Raw genomic sequence first — 5964 nt, 5'->3', positions numbered from 1 at the left:
GGGGTTGACTCAAAGAGCTGATACACCACATTTCCTGTGAGTAACTGACTATAAGCCACACTTATGGTAGCTCCAAACTTGCAGCAATTTGTTGTAGCCCCATAATGCTGCATAAAATAGTGATATCGGGTTGCTAGGGGTCCAATTTGAACTGCTGTATCTGGTGTTACTATACTGTTGCAAGGTTAACTTACCCCCTTTGTAAATAATTGAATCAACTTCTCAGAATTAACCCAGTGGATCCCAGTATCTGGAATATATTAATAAATTTTTCTTATTCTTCTGGCTAAAAGTTACCGTGAATTTTTAGCTTATTCTCTATATCTTCTTAGGACTGATCACTTGTTTTCAATTTGTATAGTTCTTTCTAGTATTATCTAACACTAGCTGGAAAGCCATGGATGTAGAGTTAGTAAAGTCATAGCTGTTAATTTCCATGTAAGTTTGTGTATTGAGGTAAAATGTAGACAAATGGCTGGTAAATTTTGTCAAATATAGAATCCTCCTGCCACAGAATAACAAATACTAAAGACGTTCCTGGGTGGGCTTGAACCACCAAACTTTTGATTAACAAGTGAACGCATTAAGCAATTGCGCCACAGAGACACGTGAAAGTGCTTTCTAATGGATATTATCAGTAAGGGAAGATGAACCAGCAGAACTGAACTTAAACTGCTTAAAAGTTTCTAACTTGGATCATTTCTTACAAATGGACACTATAATATGAACTTGTGCAAAGTAAAAAAAAACAGGATTATACCCTGTGAATTGAGAATTTTGTCAGGGTGTGAAAATATCTTAGTCATGATGGGGGCGAATCAATCCAGTTATAAAAGGGTTGAAATAGGGGGATTTCAGTTAGTCCAAGGATCCAAGAATATGAGAACTTATTTGCAGTGTTATGAAAAATTCAAGTTATGTATTCACAATGATAGATGTGCCAAATTGTATTTTTAATAAAGATAGAGAATGGTGGAACTGAGTTTTTTCAATATAAAGCTATATGGCACTTGGTAGCACTCAAAATATGCGTTATAAATTTGTGGGTAGACTTAGGAATGTCAGAAATATAATGAGATAAAAGGGAATATGACAGGGAGTTGGGCATTAAAATTCCTATGAGAAGGAAAGAAAGACAATGTATCTCTGTTCACAATGGAAGTAAGTTGTGATAGTGCCACCAGATGTGGGACAGTTTCCTCAGCCCCACAAAGTCTCCAACACAATGGTGATAAAGAAGGAAACATTTTATGAAATCATTAAGGTACTAAATACCAATGATAATGGGATTTCACTAAACTTGAGGCTAATGGATGTTTTTGAGATGTTATCTCTAAATGTAATCCAGTCCTACTGGTGTATGTGGTGTAAATGGTTTTAACATCAAAGGGGAATTAGCTCAAATGGTAGAGCGCTCGCTTAGCATGCGAGAGGTAGCGGGATCGATGCCCGCATTCTCCAGATAAGATTTTGGAACCAAAATTTGCTGCAATATATCATGTGAAGAATAACATTCCTGACCAAAATTCTTCACTGTTTTTATTTTCTTCTGATGCCCCAGGGGAATGCTGAGTTACATATAGTTATCTTGAAAATTACATGCAAACAATTTGGGGTTGATTCAAAGAGCTGATACACCACATTTCCTGTGAATAGCTGACTATAAGCCACACGTATGGTAGCTCCAAACTTGCAGCAATTTGTTGTAGCCCCATAATGCTGCATAAAAAAGTGATATCGGGTTGCTAGGGGTCCAATTTCAACTGCTGTAACTGGTGTTACTATACTGTTGCAAGGTTAACTTACCCCCGTTGTAAATAATTGAATCAACTTCTCAGAATTAACCCAGTGGATCCCAGTATCTGGTATATATTAATACATTTTTCTTATTCTTCTGGCTAAAAGTCAATGTGAATTTTTAGCTTATTATCTATATCTTCTTAGGACTTATCACTTGTTTTCAATTTGTAAAGTTCTTTCTAGTTTTATCTAACACTAGCTGGAAAGCCATGGATGTAGAGTTAGTAAAGTCATAGCTGTTAATTTCCATGTAAGTTTGTGTATTGAGGTAAAATGTAGACAAATGGCTGGTAAATTTTGTCAAATATAGAATCCTCCTGCCACAGAATAACAAATACTAAAGACGTTCCTGGGTGGGCTTGAACCACCAAACTTTTGATTAACAACTGAACGCGTTAAGCAATTGCGCCACAGAGACACGTGAAAGTGCTTTCTAATGGATATTATCAGTAAGGGAAGATGAACCAGCAGAACTGAACTTAAACTGCTTAAAAGTTTCTAACTTGGATCATTTCTTACAAATGGACACTATAATATGAACTTGTGCAAAGTAAAAAAAAACAGGATTATACCCTGTGAATTGAGAATTTTGTCAGGGTGTGAAAATATCTTAGTCATGATGGGGGCGAATCAATCCAGTTATAAAAGGGTTGAAATAGGGGGATTTCAGTTAGTCCAAGGATCCAAGAATATGAGAACTTATTTGCAGTGTTATGAAAAATTCAAGTTATGTATTCACAATGATAGATGTGCCAAATTGTATTTTTAATAAAGATAGAGAATGGTGGAACTGAGTTTTTTCAATATAAAGCTATATGGCACTTGGTAGCACTCAAAATATGCGTTATAAATTTGTGGGTAGACTTAGGAATGTCAGAAATATAATGAGATAAAAGGGAATATGACAGGGAGTTGGGCATTAAAATTCCTATGAGAAGGAAAGAAAGACAATGTATCTCTGTTCACAATGGAAGTAAGTTGTGACAGTACCACCAGATGTGGGACAGTTTCCTCAGCCCCACAAAGTCTCCAACACAATGGTGATAAAGAAGGAAACATTTTATGAAATCATTAAGGTACTAAATACCAACGATAATGGGATTTCACTAAACTTGAGGCTAATGGATGTTTTTGAGATGTTATCTCTAAATGTAATCCAGTCCTCCTGGTGTAAGTGGTGTAAATGGTTTTAACATCAAAGGGAAATTAGCTCAAATGGTAGAGCGCTCGCTTAGCATGCGAGAGGTAGCGGGATCGATGCCCGCATTCTCCAGATAAGATTTTGGAACCAAAATTTGCTGCAATATATCATGTGAAGAATAACATTCCTGACCAAAATTCTTCACTGTTTTTATTTTCTTCTGATGCCCCAGGGGAATGCTGAGTTACATATAGTTATCTTGAAAATTACATGCAAACAATTTGGGGTTGATTCAAAGAGCTGATACACCACATTTCCTGTGAATAGCTGACTATAAGCCACACGTATGGTAGCTCCAAACTTGCAGCAATTTGTTGTAGCCCCATAATGCTGCATAAAAAAGTGATATCGGGTTGCTAGGGGTCCAATTTCAACTGCTGTAACTGGTGTTACTATACTGTTGCAAGGTTAACTTACCCCCGTTGTAAATAATTGAATCAACTTCTCAGAATTAACCCAGTGGATCCCAGTATCTGGTATATATTAATACATTTTTCTTATTCTTCTGGCTAAAAGTCAATGTGAATTTTTAGCTTATTCTCTATATCTTCTTAGGACTTATCACTTGTTTTCAATTTGTAAAGTTCTTTCTAGTATTATCTAACACTAGCTGGAAAGCCATGGATTTAGAGTTAGTAAAGTCATAGCTGTTAATTTCCATGTAAGTTTGTGTATTGAGGTAAAATGTAGACAAATGGCTGGTAAATTTTGTCAAATATGGAATCCTCCTGCCACAGAATAACAAATACTAAACATGTTCCTGGGTGGGATTGAACCACCAAACTTTTGATTAACAACTGAATGCATTAAGCAATTGCGCCACAGTGACACGTGAAAGTGCTTTCTAATGGATATTATCAGTAAGGGAAGATGAACCAGCAGAACTGAACTTAAACTGCTTAAAAGTTTCTAACTTGGATCATTTCTTACAAATGGACACTATAATATGAACTTGTGCAAAGTAAGAAATAACAGGATTATACCCTGTGATTTGAGAATTTTGTCAGGGTGTGAAAATATCTTAGTCATGATGGGGGCGAATCAATCCAGATATAAAAGGGTTGAAATAGGGGGATTTCAGTTAGTCCAAGGATCCAAGAATATGAGAACTTATTTGCAGTGTTATGAAAAATTCTAGTGATGTATTCATAATGATAGATGTGCCAAATTGTATTTTTAATAAAGATAGAGAATGGTGGAACTGAGTTTTTTCAATATAAAGCTATATGGCACTTGGTAGCACTCAAAAATGCGTTATAAATTTGTGGGTAGACTTAGGAATGTCAGAAATATAATGAGATAAAAGGGAATATGACAGGGAGTTGGGCATTAAAATTCCTATGAGAAGGAAAGTAAGACAATGTATCTCTGTTCACAATGGAAGTAAGTTGTGATAGTGCCACCAGATGTGGGACAGTTTCCTCAGCCCCACAAAGTCTCCAACACAATGGTGATAAAGAAGGAAACATTTTATGAAATCATTAAGGTACTAAATACCAATGATAATGGGATTTCACTAAACTTGAGGCTAATGGATGTTTTTGAGATGTTATCTCTAAATGTAATCCAGTCCTACTGGTGTAAGTGGTGTAAATGGCTTTGACATCAAAGGGGAATTAGCTCAAATGGTTGAGTGCTTGCTTAGCATGCGAGAAGTAGCGGGATTGATACCCGCATTCTCCAGATAACATTTTGGAACCAAAATTTGCTGCAATATATCATGTGAAGAATAACATTCCTGACCAAAATTCTTCACTGTTTTTATTTTCTTCTGATGCCCCAGAGGAATGCTGAGTTACATATAGTTATCTTGAAAATTACATGCAAACAATTTGGGGTTGATTCAAAGAGCTGATACACCACATTTCCTGTGAGTAACTGACTATAAGCCACACTTATGGTAGCTCCAAACTTGCAGTAATTTGTTGTAGCCCCATAATGCTGCAATAAAAAAGTGATATCGGGTTGCAAGGGGTCCAATTTCAACTGCTGTAACTGGTGTTACTACACTGTTGCAAGGTTAACTTACCCCCTTTGTAAATAATTGAATCAACTTCTCAGAATTAACCCAGTGGATCCCAGTATCTGGAATATATTAATAAATTTTTCTTATTCTTCTGGCTAAAAGTCACTGTGAATTTTTAGCTTATTCTCTATATCTTCTTAGGACTGATCACTTGTTTTCAATTTGTAAAGTTCTTTCTAGTATTATCTAACACTAGCTGGAAAGCCATGGATGTAGAGTTAGTAAAGTCATAGCTGTTAATTTCCATGTAAGTTTGTGTATTGAGGTAAAATGTAGACAAATGGCTGGTAAATTTTGTCAAATATAGAATCTTCCTGCCACAGAATAACAAATACTAAAGACATTCCTGGGTGGGCTTGAACCACCAAACTTTTGATTAACAACTGAACGCGTTAAGCAATTGCGCCACAGAGACGCATGAAAGTGCTTTCTAATGGATATTATCAGTAAGGGAAGATAAACCAGCAAAACTGAACTTAAACTGCTTAAAAGTTTCTAACTTGGATCATTTCTTACAAATGGACACTATAATATGAACTTGTGCAAAGTAAAAAATAACAGGATTATACCCTGTGAATTGAGAATTTTGTCAGGGTGTGAAAATATCTTAGTCATGATGGGGGCGAATCAATCCAGTTATAAAAGGTTTGAAATAGGGGGATTTCAGTTAGTCCAAGGATCCAAGAATATGAGAACTTATTTGCAGTGTTATGAAAAATTCAAGTTATGCATTCACAATGATAGATGTGCCAAATTGTATTTATAATAAAGATAGAGAATGGTGGATCTGAGTTTTTTCAATATAAAGATATATGGCATTTGGTAGCACTCCAAATATGCGTTATAAATTTGTGGGTATACTTAGGAATATCAGAAATATAATGAGATAAAAGGGAATATGACAGGGAGTTGGGCATTAAAATTCCTATGAGAAGGA

General features: G+C 35.7%; 2 non-coding genes across 2 annotated transcripts; both read left to right on the top strand.

Moving 5' to 3' along the window:
* The first annotated feature begins 1388 nt into the window (after positions 1-1388).
* Positions 1389-1461, top strand: TRNAA-AGC (transfer RNA alanine (anticodon AGC)). The gene has a single exon. It is a non-coding gene; the product is annotated as a tRNA-Ala (tRNA).
* Positions 1462-3000: 1539 nt separating this feature from the next.
* TRNAA-AGC (transfer RNA alanine (anticodon AGC)) lies at positions 3001-3073 on the top strand. Its single transcript has one exon. It is a non-coding gene; the product is annotated as a tRNA-Ala (tRNA).
* Positions 3074-5964: the final 2891 nt, after the last annotated feature.

This window comes from Taudactylus pleione, unplaced genomic scaffold (genome assembly GCF_031769625.1).
Source record: "Taudactylus pleione unplaced genomic scaffold, aTauple2 ptg000174l, whole genome shotgun sequence".
Lineage (NCBI taxonomy): Eukaryota > Metazoa > Chordata > Amphibia > Anura > Myobatrachidae > Taudactylus > Taudactylus pleione.
Note: the sequence above shows the minus strand (reverse complement) of the source record. Positions and strands in the feature narration are given on the sequence as shown.